Source organism: Chelonoidis abingdonii, chromosome 11 (genome assembly GCF_003597395.2).
Source record: "Chelonoidis abingdonii isolate Lonesome George chromosome 11, CheloAbing_2.0, whole genome shotgun sequence".
Classification (NCBI taxonomy): Eukaryota; Metazoa; Chordata; order Testudines; family Testudinidae; genus Chelonoidis; species Chelonoidis abingdonii.
The window spans coordinates 39,765,156-39,784,536 of NC_133779.1; the positions used below are offsets into that span (position 1 = coordinate 39,765,156).

Genomic DNA, 19,381 nt, shown 5'->3' on the forward strand with positions numbered 1-19,381 from the left:
CCTTCCTGACTGCCCCCGGGACCCCTGCCCCCATTCAACTCCCCCAATACCTGCCCTCTGACTGCCCCGACCACCCTCCAAACTCTCCTGCCCTCTATCCAACCTCTCCCTCCCCCCTCTCCTTGCCCCCTTACCCCAGTGCCTGGAGCACCGGCGGCTGGTGCCGCTACAGTCATGCCTGCTGGAGCACCAGGACAGGCAGCCGCACTGCCCAGCTGGAGCCAGCCATGCCTCCGTGCAGCACAGAACACAGGGTCAGGCCACAGGTGTGCAGCCCAGCAAGAGCTTGCAGCCCTGCTGCCCAGAGCATTGCGCTTGTGGCGCAGTGAGCTGAGGCTGTAGGGGAGGGGGAACAGCTGGGGAGGGGACAGGAGCTAGCTTCCTGGGCCAGGAGGTCGGGTAGGAGGGTCCCGCGGGTCATCGTTTGCACACCTCTGGTCTAGATGACTAAGGTGGTAAAAATGCAATTGCCCTGTTAACATGAGCATTCCTACCTATGTCACCTGTGGTGGAGCAGCATCAATAGCAGTGTAAAAGGAGACTTGCTGACAGCCTTGGTGTAGCAGACAACTATGTTTTAATTCACTTGTTTGCACATGTAATATAAAAAACACTGATAGGGTGCCCCCTTCAGCAGAGGGTATCAGTTTGGTTGACAAACATTGAACTGCATTACCCCAAGGAGCAGAGCATTTTAGCACCTATTTTACAGAGGGATAAATTGAGGTCCAAGGTCACACAAGTCAGCAGCACAACTGGGAACGGAGCCTGAGAGTCAGAATTGCTGACTCTGTTTTATTACAGATTCCTCTCCCTCCCTTGAAGCTATCACACACAGCTTCCTGGCTTTTTTTCCATCTTACTGCAGTAGTACTTTAGTTCTTGACTCAGGCCTGTTGTGCTTGAGATGTGTCAGCCATGAGATCTTGCCAGTCATGCTGCAATACTGAGACATGGGTGAGGAGGGCTGAGTTGACAGTACTTTGCTCTCCCTGACATTTCTGTTTTAGAGATTTCATTTAAGATGGTAGATGGTTTAAAGCCACACTGCTCAGAGTGGTAAGGCTAAAAATAGCATCTTTTCTTCATTCAGGAATCCAATTTTGGCATTTTGTTCTCCCTTACCCCCTCAATATCTCAAAAAATGTAACCTCTCTGAAGGGTTCCAGCCCAGGAGGAATCTTGTTGGCTAACCATTCCCTGGGAACACAGGGCTGTCATGGAAATGTTGAGGCAACTTCCTGTCATCATGTATTAAACTACTTCAGTAACACTTGAAGCTGTGGACACAGTGTAAATGCAAGGAATGAAATTCTGGCCCCGTTGAAGGCAATGACACAACTCCTATTGACTGCAAAAGACCCAAGATTTTGCCAAAGGTTTTTCATTGTAGTAGATGATAATAAATTAAACACTTAAGTTTTTTTTTGCAAGAAATGAGTTTTTTCTCTCCTGCAAAAGCAGATAAGGAGCTAAATGTTTGTAAAATATTAAACATATCCGTGATTTTATGTAACTAATAATTCTGGGATCTCAGCTTGGCTGGCTATATTGCCTCAACCAGTCTGACTTGCATTTGAGAAGTATCTAGACAGCTCACTTCATAGGATATGCTTGATTTCTTTGTCATACTGAATCAAAGAACCGTAGGGTTAGAAGGGATTGCAGGGGTCACCTAATCTAACCCCCTGCCAAGATGGAGGATTTGTTGTCTAAACCATCCAAGACAAATGGCTATCTAGCCTCTTTTTGAAAACCTCCCGTGAAGGAGCTTCCACAACTTCCCTAGGCAATTTGTTTCATTGTCCTACTGATTTTACAATTAGGAAGTTTTTCCTGAGATTTAATCTAAATCTGCTATGCTGTAGTTTGACCCCATTGCTGCTTGTCCTGCCCTCTGTGGCAAGAGAGCAACAAGAGAGACATGTATCTCAACAGCTTTCTCTACCAGATAGCTCAGCTCAGTGGTTTGAGCATTGGCCTGCTAAACCCAGCGTTGTGAGTTCAGCCCTTGAGGGGGGCAACTTAGGGATTTGGGGCAAAATCAGTACTTGGTCCTGCTAGTGAAGGCAGCGGGCTGGACTCAATGACCTTTGCCAAGTAGGAAATACAGTATCTAGTTGGGACAGCTGCAAATAATGTTTCTTGTCAAACACAGTAACCAAGTCTTGATCATTGTAAATGCTCTTCTCTTCTGTTTTTGTTTTTTTTAAAGGAAAAGTGTCTTCAGTCAAGCCAGAGAAATCAGCTATCTTGGTGCTGAAAACAGTAGTTTTGACATCCTCTTAACAGGTACATTTTGTGTTACAGTGCACCACAATATGCACCAAAATAACTGCCATGCCTCTTAATGACTTGCCAGTGGCTTGAGGAGGGTGATGCCAATAGCTTAGAATCCAATCAGAGAGACTGCCAGGGCAGATAAGACTTGTCGCAGGTTTGTCAAACAGTGATTGTATTCTCTGTTCTGTATTTTGTTCTTTTCCCTATAAAGGATGTTGGTTTAGATGGAAAGATAGCAGGGGATATCGGGCAGGGAGGAGCGGGGCAGGAATGTATGTGAGAGATTGGATAGTGCCATTTCCTTAAAGGGTTATCTGCCTGCTGCCCTAATCCAGATGCTCTGTGCGACACTTTTCTTGCTGTGAACTTTAAATAGTTGTGTATCCAGCTGATTGTTGCAGCATCTTTGTTGCAGAAAGCTGTTTCTGTCCCTAAAAATAAAATTTCAACACTCTGTACAGCGATTTATTTGAACTACCACCTTTTGTGCTAATAGCAGTTAAACACTAAATCTTCACGCATTGTGCTCGGGCTGCATCCTGAAATGCTGGAGCAGCAATTTGCTGTCTTTGGATGATGCATTTTGTAGGACATATAAAGTTGTGACTGCACTTCAGGCATCTTTTTAGTAAGAAAGAGTTGTTATGATTCTCTTAACTTTTGGATAATAGTATGACTATGATAGATGTTGGGTGTTCTAGAGAACCCCAAGCAACCGCCTGAATTTAGTGTCACAAGGATAATTGATCGAACAGTATAAATATTTAGGTCACATCTACACATTTAGAATTTGTTGTCCGTGAAACCTATAAGAAAAGGGTGTAGAGACTTGTTGAAAGGCACAGTGCACAAACAGCCCCTTAATGTGAAACATTACAAGGTGTCTACATGACCCCCTTAACCATTATATCTGAGTACATTACCACACTGTTGTAGAGAAGGCAACATTGCTCCCTGGGTTTTACAGACAGGGAACTGAGGCATAAAAAGACTCAGTAACTTTCCCAAGATCACACAAAGGAGTCTATGGTAGAGCAGGAAGTCAAAACAAGGTTTCCCAAATCCCACACTAGTGCCCTAACCCCTGCACCATCCTTCCCCTTATTGTTCCATAGAAAATGGAAAAATGATGGTTCATAAAACTGTAATGCTTTTCCATACCTGACTGCTTGCTTGTTAAGTCATCTAGTCCATCCCCAAGAAACAATGCAGGATTGTTGAACCCTATCTCATGCTTTGTACAGTCTAGTGTTAGATCTTTGTTTATGGGGTGATTTCTCTGGCAGAGTGTTCAACAGGCTACTGGAGTGTGCTGTTCAGAGTGCTTTCCTGTTCAGCCTAAGTTTTTCTCACTGTATTTTATCCCATTATACTTGGTTAATACCTCCTGGGGGGTTGTATCCTCCTCCTAAGTTCCTCTTCCTGCTTGATGTGGAAGGCAAAGGGGACTAGTGAACAAGTTTTTTTTCATTGCTTAACCAGGTTTTGGATAGTTGGCTTCTGAGGGAGCACACCAAATCTATCCATTCTCTGGTTGGTTTTTGTTGGGAAATGCAGGGAAGACTGTTTTCAAATACTAAATATTTGATTTGCCTTCCTTGATGTGTACAGTTTTCAGATATTTCTATATAAATTACTCCTTTGTTGTCACAGCTTTGTCAAGCAATGAATTTTTTTCCCCCCTCAGATCCTAAAGCAGTGATATGGTAACTTAAAGTACTGTTAACATTATTAAGTAAAACTGACCTGCCTTGCAGGTGATTCCTCTTTAAACCTGTCCCCTTAAGACAGAATGAGGATAGTGAATGAAGTCCTCATGGAACTGAAAGCCAAACGTAAACTAGAAATCAAATAGATTGAGCTTGTCGGCAAGGAAGTTGGAGGAGAGGCACTTTCACAGAATAGTTTGCTGGTTCTGACTTGCACATTCCAGTATTTTTAAGAGAACAATGCCACTGGTGTGCTTGTCCCCAGTGTCATTTCCTGTCACTGGTAATACATTCTGGCTAAAGACTTTTGAATTGCCACAAGAGGGCAGTGTGTCCATGAGAGTTGTGGGAAAGCTGCTAGTGCTTTTAAACTAGCAGAATCAATCATTTGCCAGGTTTCAGAGCGGTAGCCTTGTTAGTCTGTATCAGCAAAAACAACGAGGAGTCCTTGTGGCACTTTAGAGACTAACAAATTTTATTTGGGCATAAGTTTTTGTGGGCTAGAACCCACTTCATCAGATGCATGGAGTGGAAAATACAGGAGCAGTATAAATACACCTCTACCCCGATAGACGCAACTCAATGTAACACAAATTTGAATATAACACAGCAAAGCAGCGGGGAGCCCCTCGCCCATTAAAGCGCCACCCGAGCCCTGCTGCTTTACTGCGTTATATCCGAATTCGTGTGGAGCCCAGGGCCCTTTAAATCACCGCCCGAGCCCATTGCCAGAGCTCGGGCAGTGATTTAAAGGGACCGGGGCTCCCTGCAGCAGCTGGAACCCCGGGCTCTTTAAATCCCCACCAGGGCTCTGGCAGCCAGGCTCGGGTGGTGATTTAAAGGGCCAGAGGCTGCAGCCGCTGCGAGGAGCCCCGGGCCCTTTAAATCCCTGCCTGAGCCCCACTGCCAGAGCTCTGGTTGTGATTTAAAGGGACCAGGGCTCCCTGCAGCAGCTGGAGCACCGGGCCCTTTAAATCACTGCCGGGGAAGCTGGTCCAGTCTGGCACGGTGTACCAGCTCTTGCTGGTACGCCGTACTGGACCAAACTCGATATAACATGGTCTCACCTACAAGGCGATGAGATTTTTTGGCTCCCAAGGACTGTATCGGGGTAGAGGTGTACAAGAAAGGATGGGAGTTGCCTTACCAAGTGTGAGGTCAGTCTAACGAGACAATTTGCCAGTTATCTAAAAGAGATCTTTGGTCCCTGGATATGTTAGCAGGCATTCACTAGCTAAAATGAGGCCCAAGTGATGGTTGTACCAACTAAATGTGGTTAGAGCTGTCCATGTTTGTTTGACTGGCAATTCCCCCTGCTTTCTCCAGATGGTAACAGAAATGGAGTAACTTCCTGTTGCTGTGTGTTAACAACCAAAATGTCCCCCTAACCTGCTTCACTTCAAGGGCAGAATGTAAATCAACACTTCTTTTTTTGTGTTTTTTTCTCCTCCATTTCTCTATTGGCCACCTAGTGTGCTAGAACTGAATTTGCTGTGCAGGAAATGTATCCCATGCAGCATTTACAGAATTGGAGGAGAGTGCCCTCCTGTGGGCTGGATTGAGTCAAAGCATAATGAAACTGGAAAAAAAAGTAATGAAAACATTCATGGATTAACTTTCTGTTGATCATTGCATGTTGCATTAGTATTGGCTTGTCTGACCCAGAGGTTAGCATATTGCCAACTGGTAATCTTTCTACTAGATGCTAATTTTATAATTCAAAATGGGAAGTATATTTCAATGTATAGACACTGTCTATGTAAACCCCTGCACGGTGAAATACAAATTACATATTCAATAGAGTGGTGAATTTGGGGGGGTTCATACTTTTTCTTTAGTTTAGCTTCATGCCCCTGCTGTGTGGCATTTTTCCCCCTCTTGAATTTATTCCTGAAGTAGGGCACATGTTTGAAATGTCACTGCTAGATTTGGCTTCTATTTTCAGGATACGTTTAAGAGAACGCTTTTGTTCCATTCAGCTCTTCTAGATGAATAACCAGTGCTTCATCAATGGACTCATTCAGAGTGTCTGCGCTACAAGTATGTCTTTAAAATACAGTAATCTTTATCCAGCAGGCCCACTTTTTTAATTTTTTTTTTTTTTTTTTTTTTTTTAAATTCTGGTGGTTCTTGTCCTCTTCCTGGAGTTAAATGAAGATTGCTCTGTTGCTGACCTAGATCCAGCAGAAATTATGTTGCCCTGTTCCAGTTATCACTGTTGTATCTGGAGTATCATGTTTTCCCAAGATTCATTAAGGCATTTATCTAGTTTTCTTATTAATTGACTCTCTGAAATAGCTCATTGACTTCAGATCAGTCTCTAGAAGTTAGGGCACTTGCATAATATGAAAGCACATTGAAATGAAACCTTGGAAGCCCTTCTGAAATGAAAACCTGTCCTGGGAGAAACGTGCAAATCTAAAACAACACAGTTAACCTTGTTTCCATGTCTTTCCCTATTTGATAAAGATATTTTTTTTTTTCCTTCTCAATCTGTCTTGTAATCCCTCAATTCTATATTAAAAACTGAATTTTTAGTTTCTCTAATGATGAATTAAGGTCTATTCTGAAAGTATAGCTTGGGAAGGGAGGGGCACCTTACTTTAGGTGTAATTTGACACTGGTTTGGAGACAAATCAGACTTACCTCTGGTTCATTAATTTCATTACAGGAACCTATGTGCCTTTACATTTGGCCTAATATTTTCCAGTCTTAGTTTGGAGTGGTTACAGTGCACATCATGTTAAATACACAATGCAGAGCATTGCATGTATATATGGATATGGCTATATTAAAATATACTCTTCAGGTGCTAGTCCTTAGATATGAGATAAAACCTGATCATGTGCAATTAAAGATCACATGGTGCTTTGAGAATTGTTAACTTCATTGTGCCATCTAAGTTTCAGCTTTGGAACTTAGTATATCTTCTTTAATTCTCTTCAAATTCAGCTGGATACTTTTCCTCCTCCAGTTCCTCTCTCAAACTATGATAGATGGGTATGCACTTTACAATTGTCCCAACTCTGAGGAGTCTGTGGCATGTGAAAAAACCTTTGAATGCAGTGTACTTACCTGAGATAAGTGTTAAGTTAGTATTTTTAAACTGCTAAGAGCTCCTCTAATGAGAGACTGCAAATGCAAGATATTTTAAACAGTTACTGGGCTGCCTTTAACACCCAAAGGCGTTTGTCCAAACTAAAAATTCTCAAAGTATTTATTGTGAATAAAATTTTAATTTAAATCTCATCTGTTACACAGCAGACATTTTTTCACTCTGTTAATCAAAAGCTAAATAAACTTAAATTTAACTAGTTGAAAACAAACTCCCAGCTTAACGTGTGCCAAATACAATGTTGAGTTAAACACTTTTTTTATGACAGAAATTGCAAATGACCTTAGACTGAACCTATTTTGCCAAATAGTGGACTGTCTTTTACTGTTTTATATCCTGGGCGTGTGTTTCTCTTTATCTTCTCTGCTCCCCACAACCCACTTTTCCCCTAAAAGGGGAAAGAAAGAGGTTGCTTTTGGTGGTGGTGATAGAGACTGAAAAGATCTGGAAATCATCTAGCCAAGGCAAGGACTATTCCTGTAACGCACTCCTTCCCCTAGTTACTTTTCCAACCAGTTTGAGGAAACTGGCATCCCTGTTAATGTTTTTGAAAATAGTTTTCAGCGTTACCAGTGAAACATAAGTTCTGTTCTTTCCATGTATGCTGTGATCTGCAGTGTTAGCTATTTAAAGCCTTGGGGAAGAGCGGAACAAGACGCTATTAAGCAGGGTATATAACCCGAAGTATTTGCCATGGAATTAGCTTGTCCTGTTTCTTTAACGAATGAGCTCTTGCAGATGGAGTGTGGCTATGTGCAGGATTTATTGTGTATAAACTTCCCCTATTGCTCATTATAGAAAGACAAAGCCTAAGACCATGGTAGCATGGTCGTATGTCTCTCATTCTTGGTGTCTCAGAATGCTTTACAAAGAAACTTCTAAGATACTGGCAGTGAAATGATTGAGTAGGCAAATGTGCTTGCCGTCATGTGCTTGCCTTGAACATCAAAGAGGCTGTCTTTCTGAGAGAGTGTGCTGGCTATCTTCTCCTTTCTGCAGGAGCTCCTGGCTACTTAAATCCCTCTTTCCCCATAGCTTCTCAGTCTCCAGACAACTTCTTTATAGCTTCTGTTACCTGTTACTCTGTGCACCTTCCCACTAGGACCCACTTTGGAACCACTGTGCGTGCAGGAATCCCTTTTTCCTAGACGCAGGGCACACAGGCTCATCAGGCTGCTCTCCCTGTTTTCCAGCAGCTGCCCTATTTAAAAAATTTCCTACTGGCTTGCTGAAAAGCTGACAAGCAGCTGAGTGAGTCTACAAAAGCAGGTGTGACTGGAGATTAGTAACATATTTCCTGGTGGTTTGAATGGTTCCTGTGGATTTCCATCTCTAAATATTGATCCCTTGATGTATGGATTACCACAGAGCAGTAGGAGAGGAGAGAGGCGGCCGCCTTTTTGTTTTCCTCAATCACCAAGTCTTCCGTTTTCAGGAATCTGTTCTTCAGAGCCAGGTGCCAAACAAGCTTCCAAAACAACTTCACAAATGGCAACCTGCTCTAGAATCTGACACATGCAGAATGGCTGTGGCAGCTGCTTTTTACTGAGAATTCTGGGTCATACTCTTGGCTTTGGAAAATGTGAAGACTGATGGGGATGAGGAAAGATTCAAAAGTTGCTGATCTTTTGGGGAATCTGATGGTGGGAGGCTCAGCTTCCCCTGTAATTGGGGTAAGCATACCAGACACGTAGTGTTGGCTGTTCACCTAAAACTGTCTGACAATGCTGATTTTAATCTTTGGGGCTTTTTAGAAAAGTGACCTGATTTTGTAACTTGGTCTGCCACTAGATTGCTGTCCAGACACTACATACCAGAATTAAAAAGAGCATTCTTATTGTCCAGCTAAGACAATTGTATGTGGAATATCTCTCCTGAGCAACTGCTCCTTCAGTAATGCATCACCCCCTTTATGCTTATGTAATGCTAATGTAACAGTGAAGTACAAAGCCCTGGTATGGGCCTTGGGCTTGTGACCTTTTAGCCCAGAAGTGAATATTACAAGGTGAACCATACTGACATCCTAAACTGTTACCTCACATACAAAATTGCAGTGCAACTATGAATCAAAATCATGTGAGAATGTCTTGGTGTCTGAGTCAATTAATTAATATTAGTGGTGCTTTAATTAGCCTATTGGTACATTATGTAACATGTCCCTAAGTTACTTGATTAGTGATGTAGCAAGTGAAATCCTGTTTGCAACTAACAAGTAAACCTCTTGCCATCTGATATCTTTGTCTTCCATGAGTTGATACCTATTACATCTCAATGCCTGCAGTATTGTCCAGTGGCTGGAGCATTAGCCTGGTAGTTGGGAGACCTAGGTTCCATTTCCTGTTGTGCCACTGACCTGCTGTGAACTTGGGCAAGTTACTTCACCCCTATTTCCCCTCCACTATGTCTATTGTAAATTATTTGGGGGCACCTACTGTGCCTCGCACAATGTGGCTTTGATTTGGATTGGGACTTGTTCATGCTATTGTGGTACAAATAATAAACTGATGCACCATCTGTGCAAATGGCCGTTGTATACAATCTGAATTTACACAAAACCATAAGCACTAAAACTTCAATTCATAAAACTGCTGTCAAGCTGTTTTTGCTGTTGTGAAACAAGCTATCCTGACACAGGGCTGGGTGAAGTGCCTGTAGCTGGAATCAGTGCAAACGATATATTGCCGACTTCACATGTTCAAAAATCATGTCAGCCCTCTTCCTCTCCCCTCCACATCCCCCCAAATTGTGAGATGTAAAAATAAAAGGTGATGGTGGGAGGTTCTTTTCTGTTGGCCTTTTTGATCTTTTAGGTTAGGCTCAGGCCCATTTTCAAGCTTTTTTCTGAATCCACAAGGACTAGAAACTTAAAAAACAAACCTTCAAGATTCTTTCATCACAATATTCCAGAGGGCTGACGCTTTAAAAATAAATAAATTAAAAGGCAAATGTTGAGGTTTAACAAAATCCCAAGATAAAAATCGATAAAATCAAAAGACTTTGCCACAGGTATCTCCTGCTAATCTCCCTCCCAAGAGCTGCACTTATGTGGTGTTAGGGGTCTTTCAGAGCCTATTGGTAAGGAGTGAAAGACAGAATGTCCCATGCATTCAGTGCGAGGGCTGGAATAAACAATGAGTACTGTAGTTAATATATTGGTGGGCCATTTGCCCTCCTGCATACCTTTCACTGGCTAAGAAATAATGAGAACCATCAACATAGCCTGATGAATTAAATCAGGAGTGCATCCAGTGCCGTTCATCCTCTTGGCTCTGGAATTTTTGTTTTTCCTTGCAAGGCTATTGGCAATAAACAGGATTTCTTGCTGTCATTCTTTCTGTTCTCAGTCAGCTTGGTCACACCGCATGATGTCTTGTGCTTTTACCTTTGCACTGGGAGTGATGGTGTGGGGAGGGAGGGAGCAGTGTTTGTTTCAGCAATCTGAGGTCAGGCTTGTTTTCCCTCTTTCTGAGCAGGAACAGGCTAGCCCTGCAGTGGAATTCTGCAAGCCCTGTAAACAAAAGGCTTATTTCTGTGGAAAACACCAAAGGAGGTGCTCTGTTTATCAGGAAGATTTGAAGAGGGGTTAGTATTTCTGAGAATTGTTCCGAATTGTGCTAACTCTCACCCCTAGATTTTTGTGTAGACTATTTTGGACTGAATATGCATGAACGTTACAGCAGCCACACATGTTATTAATCAGCTCTGTGTTTAGTATCTGACAGTGATTGCACTGTTTACAAGCCAGTGAGGGGAAAAACAAACTGCAGCAGCAAGCTTTTATTCAGAGTAAACAAAACAGCAGTTTGTGACTCTTAAAGTAAAATTCTTGTCAGTGGACCTTGCTAGATGTGTGTTACCTGGTTGAAGTATCTTTGAAAGGACACGTGAAGCTAGTAGTCCAAACATATGATTTGCCAGCTGATTGTAAGCATGTGCTGCCTTCCCTCTTCCTCATGAATAATGAATATAACCTCTGTACTGAGGTGCCCAGTTGCTTCAGTCAGGTTTGGGACCCCATAGTGGCACTGTATAAATGGTACCAGCCCTGAAGAGCTCACAATCTAAGGAAGTAATTTAAAACTCTTACAAAAGCATTTGAAAATATTGCCAGGAATCTGAGCCTGTTCCTTTTTAAACTACCAAAGGGAAATATTAATCCAATGTTTCCACTGCCCCTCTTTTCTCAATGTGGCTTGCTGCCTTGATACATAATAAAAGGTTTAACATTTTTTGGAAGGCTTTGGATTTTGGAAGTGTGTTTTCTGGGATTGGAAACTGGAGCTAGAGCAGCTGATTTAAAACCCTTAACATGCCACTTGATGTGTGGAGGAGGTTGTTACAGTTGAACTATTCCCTACATTCAGCCAGCTGGTCCAATAAGTGAATCCATACCACAATTGCATTTGCCTGCTTTGCCCTTCCTGTGTAAACTTTGGGGTCACCTTCTTTCTGTCAGCCCAAGATTTCTGAATGGCTTATACATCTGCTGCTGACTAGATTAGTGAAAAGTAACAATTATACTTATCCAAAAGATGGATTGCAGAAGGGAACAGCCTCTGAAATTGCTCTAGGGCTTTTGTAACAAGCTGGCCTAGTACTCCATTATGGTGGAGAACATGGACCTGGTGATTGTAAAATAAATAAGCTTTATAACTTTTACAAGATTGCAGGTGCCTGTTGGAATCCTAAGAGTTTTGTGCGCTGGATAAACGCTATTCATTCTGATGTGTGCTCCTTATGCCTGAACTGTTCATCAGCCGGGGGGTAATATGTGTTTCTTTTCAAAATGGCATGTTAAGGAAGCTCTGATAATCACTGATAGGAGAGTAAACCTTAGATGAGCACTTGTTTGTATCACTTCAGTTTTTCCATTAATTAGGTGTAAACATTTTAGGAAGTTTGTGTTTGGTGTTCATAACTTGAGTGCAAACATATGCGCTTCTGTGTGCTTTAACATACCTGCAGAAGGGGGAGTACAGTGCTTGTTCACAGTCACTTGTTGAACTTTCAAAAATGTCAGTGCGCAGGGAACCTCATGTCCCTTCTTATGGTCATATCCCATGCAGGGACCAGTTGGTTCTACTCAGCACAGGCTTCATCTCTAGCCAAAAGGTAGATGGGTTCTGGTGATGAGTTAAGTCTTCAAATAAAGCAACCCTTGAACTTCCTTCTGCAGTCTGAAAATTGTGGTTGACTCCTTTAGCAGCTTGCTATTTATCACCTCTTACTGAACACCAGAAGCATTTAAACAACTGTGCATACTTTGCAGGGTCCGAGTAACTGACTATTTAAATCTGTTTGCAGATTAGAAGCCTCTAATGTTCTCTGCTATTCCATGGTGTAAAACTGCATGCAGTAGTTCTGAGCCAGCTTTGGAACAGATGCTAATTTTTTCGTTTAAATCTCATTGGAAAAAGCAGAAAAGTAGTGCATTGCTTGCTGTGAACCAAACTCTGTGGTACCATTATAAAAGATTGGGTAGGTTGGGAGCCTAGTGAGGCTTTTCTAGGAATCCAGTTATTGAATTATTTTATTGTTCCTCTGATGGCTTGTTCTTGGAGGGATGGCTGAAGTCTGTATCTCTGCTGGCTGTGAGCTGCTTTCACCGTTCTCCCTTAAATGTATTGTGCTGTTGGAATGGGCCTTGGAGATGATAGTTTAGTTTTTGCTTAGGGAAGTGGCAGTTCATAGTACTGGACTGGTTAAAACTTTGCAGTTTGGGGCGGGCAATACAAGTGAGCTCTGCCTCTAATGTAACCTGAGGGTTCCTATTGGGAAGCAGAAAGTGCTAAAGGATCTTCCCCCAGCCTAAAGGGAGGATCCACAGGGCCTGGAAACCAAATAATTCTGGGGGACGACTAATGAGATAACAGGAGTGAGGTCAAAGGGTCAAACAAAGGGAACCTGACGGGGACACCGAGCAGAGAACCCCGGACAGCGTCCACTGCTCCTCGAAGGCATCCAGGGAGCCAGAGGACGCTGCCCAGATGTGTGAGCAGATGGAGGATCGGAAATAGGCCCCACAGTCACAGGAGACCCCATTGGTCAACCTCCTCTCCCTGGTTTTATAGATGGCCGTTTCAGCCAGGCCCAGGAGGAGGTTGACCAGGAGGTCCTGTGGCTTTGTGGGGCCATGGACGGGAATGCACCTGAGAGTTAAGAGGGTATGTTCTTTGACTTTGTTGTACAGAGACATTAACTAGTAAGAGATGGCAGGGCACCTGGGAAAGCGGTTCATTCCGTTCCCTTATTAAAAAAACACTTGTTATTGCATAGAAATAGCTTAAGTACACAGTTGCTTATTGACGGTTTAAATTACAGTAGACTGGTGTAACGCCCTCTCTCCCTTTATAGGTGCCTGTAGGCCTGCAGCCTTTGGTATTGGATGTTGAAAATGCCTCTAATGGCAACGGAGAATGATTAGTGGATAGCACTGTCTTCAAGAACTTGTTTCTCCACATCCTAAATGGGTGAAGGCACTTCTTGATTCTCTGATCTTTCACTTAACCCTTCCTTGAAGTAAAGGTGGTGCAGAGGTAGCAGGCAGCTCCTGCATGGTTGAGTTAGTGTGGTGTATTACACAGCTCACTGCCTCTGTCACCTTCTCTCCTTGGCTTTGACTTAAGTGCTCACCTGACACTGAGTTTCCATAAGCTTCCTTCTCAATCATTGGTGCGTATTCGTAGGGAGATTTGAACTTGCATCAAATCAAGCAAGTCCTTGCTGCTTCAGTGAGACTCTGATGCACTAGCCGGCTCAAACGTTGACATCTGTTCCAAAGAGGGAAGAACGAGGGGAATTCTAACCACCTGTTCTTCCCCTGCTAGCATTACTCTGGTTAATTCTTCAGAGGGTCACTGAGTCCAAGGTTGCCTTAGAAAGGAACACATGGCCAATGTTATGGAAAATTTAACTGAGCAAGGAGTGTGGGTATAAGTGGAGCACGTGACAGTGACAAGATGTTGTCTTGACCTTGTACTCTGAAGAATGTCTGGGTCCCCAGTGTGGTGCAAAAACAAGGCTTTTGAGAGGAGCCAGTTTGAGATCTTATTATGTCTGTTTGCCCTTTACCTACAGTAGCTGTTCTGATGGTAGCACTCAGGTATATTCCATCTCTCTGCTGGATCGCCTAATCTCTGCTGTTGGTCCTGACGCTGATCTCTACAAGCAAGCTTTTCGGGTTGTGACATGATCTTTGTCTCAGCCTGTTCCATTCTGTCTCTTCTCCTTTGTCTAAAGCCTAATTGCCTTGCTTAGTGGTTTGGGGCCTGATTTCTGGAGGTTGCCTCTTCTGCTGTCATAGGTTGCATTGTTATCAGTGGAGGTGCTGAGCTGGAATTCCCTCTCTAAAAGGGCAGAGGAGCTGTTGGTAACAATGAGAACCCTCTGTTCTAAACTTGCTCTCCTGACCCCTGAGCCATCCAGAGCCTGGTTTTGTTAATCTTTCGGATCTAATGCAAGGTCCTTTTTGAGAAAGGCATGGTCTGAAGACTGGAATTCTTTCTGGGGCTTAAGGATTTAACATTTACTTTGCACATAAACAGATTTTCCTGCAATGAATAATTAACTTAAGTGTCCAGGGAACAGGAGAGGGCACGTATTGGTTGTTGACATACATGCAATTATGCCTATTAATAGCAGAAAGGAGACTGCATTTAATTCTAAAGGAGCTTTTCTACAAGTTCACAAAACAGTACTGAACTGTTACAGTAGATCTCAGTATGAGTATCAAAGTCTCAATTTTTTTTCATCCCCACCTTAACTCAGTATTCAAGCAAACAAAAGGGGAGCTCATACATATTATTTAGGCACATGCAAAATTCTTTGCAGTTCCTAAGTATTTGTAGTGATAGCTGGCAGTTTTCCCTGTGATAAAGAATTTGCAGCAATTACTATCTCGTATCAGTAAAATGACATTTGATTAAACACTTCTGTCCAGCCAGATTAGAGAACATATGTCCGTCCCATTGACTGAGGTTTAACTAAATCAGAGGAAAATAATGGTGAAAGGAGCCAAGCACTGGTGGGCCCAGATCCCAGTAGAGATATAAGCGTAAGTGACATGTTTTCACTCCACAGAACATTTTTGTTTGTGTTCAGACAGTAAGTGGGGAAAACAAGCTGACTTAGATTTCAATTTAGCTGGATTCTTGGAATTGATCCAGAACACACAGACATCACCTTTGTCTTTAGTGTAGTAAGCAGGGCTGACCGGAAAAAGGTTGAGCAATGTCTTACTGGTAAGCAGGAAGGCTCTTCCGAAGCAGAGTCGGAAGGTGATGCAGGAGGAGAGCTTCTCAGTACATATAAAAACTAATTGTGCCTTTAATGTTTCCTCTCTGACTTTTAATTTTCTGTTAAAATACAACTTGCTTCCAGGCCTAGAACATCTTTTGTCCTGGCTGTCTGAGGAAGTTAGGCTTGTCACTAGAGCCATTTTTAGCCATCGAGACTTTAAGATACTAAGGGGCTTCAATGTAAAAGTGCTATCGTGTAGAATTCCCCCCTCAGCATTACGTGTGAAAATTCTTCTGTTTGTTTGGATCCCCTTGTAATGGGGGAGGGACTGTCTTGGAGCTTTTAAAGGACCAAGCCTGGTGCTGGTGCACCAATAATTTGGTCAGCCATTGAATGTGATCAGCTAAGCAGACTGCAGAGATTTTGAGAGCAGATTGCTGTTCCTAACTGAGCGCACTCATCCAGGAGTTGAAATTGGAGATGACTGATCTGATGTTTCAGATGCTGCCAAGTCAGACTGAGCATCACAAGAACACAGCTTGACCTCTAGGGCATGCACGTACATTATGTATTATAAAAAAATCCCTTGCCAATGTTTTTCTGGCATATTCAACAAGAGCCCTGATCAGAAACACTTTAAAATTCAAATGAATCAACATGTGCCTAGGTATACAAAATTCATATTGGTTGTGTACAAACTGTTTTCATTGTTATAATAACCAAGGCCCCATATTCACTGGGAAGTATTACTGCAGTAAAATAAATCACTGTGTAAATAGGGCAAAATATATTGCCCCAGTTTGTGACATCAGTAATAATGCATTAAACTAATGATGCGTTAAGTGACTGTTAAGCCTGTGAATTCCAGTTCATTTTACAAAGTGAATCATAACTTGGAGCTCACAGACATTGACACCTGCTATGCACAAGGAAAGCTGGAAGAGGTTTATTGTTGCTTGGATGACAAATAGGGGGACTCTCTAATCTTTTAAGCTTCTGAGTGGCTATTCAGCTGTATTCGAGTTTGCATTGGTTTTGTCTGCTTGCAGCTGAAGGCGCTTCAGCATGCAAGTGTGCTGTCAGCGCTAGCATTGCCAGCCTTTTGGGCATGTTCTGAGCAGTTCTCGACTCTTCTGGTGTCTGACTGCTTGACTTTTCTTGCTTCCTTCAAGCTGGAATTGCTGCTAATTTGAGACAGCGCTGTTGGCTCATATGGAATTGTGGAACAGTGGTGGCTCTGGTTAATTAGGGATCAAGCTGGATAGGCTCCAAAGGATGTTCATCCCTCTTAGCTGGAAGTCCTTCTTCAGGGGGTGTAAAAGAGCTCTACGCTTCCATGCAGGAGCAAAGGGAGATGGGGAATTCTTCTTATGTGGCATCTTCAGTACTGGAGCTTGCAACCATGGTAGCTCTTTTTGTATGGTCCTTTTGCTAATCTCTTTGTGGATGAGTATAGTCATTTTGATCCATCCAGAATACCACAGCATCCATCCAAGATCGCTTTCTGCTTTTTGTTCCCTCCCAGTGCCTGAAAATATGCACTGCCAGCTGTAGCTCTCAAAATGTGCCCTGCATAGAGATCTTAGTAAAAAAGATTCAATAAGTAACACTTACTGAGTTCAGTCATCTCCGGTGCTTTTGGGGAATTACTTTAATTGGGTGGCAGGGATGCCAGATTTTTTTTTTTTTTTTAAATTTAATCTAGTCCTCTCTGGAACCTGGTATTTGATTAACCAGTAGTACGGGAACAGCAGCTGTGGAGCACAGTGACTTTCAGCTTGAGTGTTGCAAGATTCATTACTGTGCACTGGAATACATGAGATGTGCTGGAAATGTCATTCCTTCCTCGTCACTTTTAATTAAGCAGAATGGCTATGGCAGAGGCAGCATCTCAATAAATGGTTTAAGTGCTGAGCTTCTCTGAACACTGATGGTATCACACTGAAGTCTTTCTTTCTGGGAAGCGTCTAGCAAAGCAAAACTTCAGTTTGTTCCATTGTTCTCTTCCTGCTGAGCATGATGTTAGCACCTTATATTCTGTCAAAATTTATTTAACTACCCATTCCAAGGGAGGAGGGATAGCTCAGTGGTTTGAGCATTGGCCTGCTAAACCCAGGGTTGTGAGCTCAATTCTTGAGGGTGCTGTTTAGGGATCTGGGGCAAAAATCTTTATGGAGATTGATCTTGCTTTGAACAGGGGGTTGGACTAGATGACCTCTTGAGGTCCCTTTCAACCCTGATATTCTATGAATCTTCTGTGTACACATTCAGCATTAAAGTATTGTCTTGTAGGGCTGACTAATCCTGCAATGAGCAAACTCTAATTAATATAATGAAGCACTGTTGTAATGAAAATCCCGTGACTTTTATATAAAGTGGAATAACAAGTTACGTATCAGTAACATCGTTGAATACACCTGTAATTTGGTACGATGGGGGTGTTCTAGGATCGCTCTACTCAATTTTACAGCCTCTGCTGTCTCACTCCAAACTGTTCAGACTCTTATCTTTTCTTGATAAGAGTTTTCCCTCTTCAAAATAAAATCTTCCTTGTTTTTGTTAACTCTTAAACTGGAACAGTGTCCACAGCTGCAATTTATTCCTGGTGCTAAACTACCAGTGAGAATTCATTACATTGAAAGATTGGCAGAACTAGTTGAGTGAATTTGCAGCCACTTTGAAAGAGATAACAGATTTAAGCATTGGGCTCACAGGATATAGACTCCCTGGAGTCAGAGTTGAATCCCAAATGGATAGACCCAGGCTATCTATCCCCCTGAAGTAGATAAGCTGAGTTTCATGCAGTTCTGTCTTATGTGGATCTCTCCACAGATCCAAGAGGCTCTGTCTGTTTTGTGTGGGTGCTGAAGATTCCCTGGGACTCAGAATGTCAGATATCCAGGCCAAAATCCATTATCTCGCCCTCCCGGCCACATACACTTTAATGCTGAATGTGCAGTGCTGTGCATCTAGATGTCATGACCTTTCATTGGTGTTTGCCTGCACAAATAAAGCGCTGAGATCCCTTTGGGGATGAAAGGCTCTATATAAATGTCAAATACTGCTACTCTGGGGACCGCCTAATATGGAATTTATGGCTATTAAGAGTTCTACAGCAGGGTAACTGACTTCAGTGTGCAAGTGGAACTCCAGTAGCGTCCTGTTCCTTTCGTCATGGGCTAAGGTGTGCTTCCTTGTTTGGCTCAGTGTTTTAATACTTTGCAAATAACTAGATAGCACCTTCTCAAAGGACTCTTCAGATATTAGATAAGCCTTGCATCACCTCTGAAATAGGGACGTGCTCCCCCTTTTTACTGAAGCAGAAGTGAAGGGACTTATGTAAGCTTAGACAGGGGACCTATGGCACAGCTGGAAATAAGAGACTAGCTTTCTCCAATCCTACCCCTTAACCAGACTGGTTTGCTTTTCATCAGCAATGTAGAATTAGGGTAACCCACTGGTAGTCATCTGAGCACCAGTCCACTTTTCTTCTAAGTATGTCCGATGAATCTGAAGTGTTTGGGAAATTCATGTGTGAAACATGCAGAGCAGCATAAAATTTTTAAGATGCTAAAGGTTCATGGAGTTTCAGGAGATGTACCACAGGGGAGACTTTCAAAGACACACATGGCAGCCAGGCACCCAGGTTTCTCATGTGCCTTTGAAAATGTCCTGTCTTTACACACAACTCATTTAAGTGGGAAAGAAGGGAAAGGCAGCTGCATGCAGTGTACCCATTTGATCAGCAGATGTCACTGTTAAACCACTTAACTAGTTTCAGGGGTAGAAATGCTGCTCTTTTGAATTCCAAAGCTATTGATCCTGGCGTTTTATCTAACCTTAAGTAAAGTGTGGAAGCTTTTAAAAAAGCCTTACCAAGAATATAAACCTAACGTGCTTTTGACTTGAGGTGCAAATTGCATCAGATGTTGCCACTGTGCACTGAATCTAGTTGGCGTGTTTGGCAGTTGCTTTGCAATTGTTTGGGTGCCAGATGGAATGCTCAGAACACTCTAGCAAAGCCTTCATTAGGCGA

General features: G+C 42.7%; 1 protein-coding gene across 7 annotated transcripts in view; it reads left to right on the plus strand.

Moving 5' to 3' along the window:
• Nucleotides 1–19,381, plus strand: part of GNG7 (G protein subunit gamma 7) — a 140,414-nt gene that overhangs the window by 18,445 nt on the left and 102,588 nt on the right. For all 7 annotated transcript variants that reach the window (XM_075070916.1, XM_075070914.1, XM_075070917.1 and 4 more), the window contains exon 2: nt 2,216–2,292. The gene's annotated coding sequence lies outside the window, so the exon portion shown is untranslated. The remainder of the gene's footprint in view (nt 1–2,215; nt 2,293–19,381) is intronic.